We start from the raw sequence: 209 nt of genomic DNA, 5'->3' as shown, positions 1-209 counted from the left end.
GATCCCTCTGCAGAGCCTTCCTACCCTCAAGCAGATCAACACTCCCACCCAGCTTGGTGTCATCTGCAAACTTACTGAGGGTGCACTCAGTGCCGTTGTCCAGATCATTGAGACTTTTGCCAGCTGCTTGTAGAAGGCTTCATCTGTCTCTACATTCTGGTTGGTTGGTCTGTAGCATACTCCCAACAGGATATCTGCCTTGTTTGCCT

Source organism: Antrostomus carolinensis, unplaced genomic scaffold (genome assembly GCF_000700745.2).
Source record: "Antrostomus carolinensis isolate BGI_N321 unplaced genomic scaffold, ASM70074v2 scaffold13190, whole genome shotgun sequence".
Lineage (NCBI taxonomy): Eukaryota > Metazoa > Chordata > Aves > Caprimulgiformes > Caprimulgidae > Antrostomus > Antrostomus carolinensis.
The sequence above is the reverse complement of the archived record's forward strand: the minus strand, read 5'-3'. Positions refer to the sequence as shown.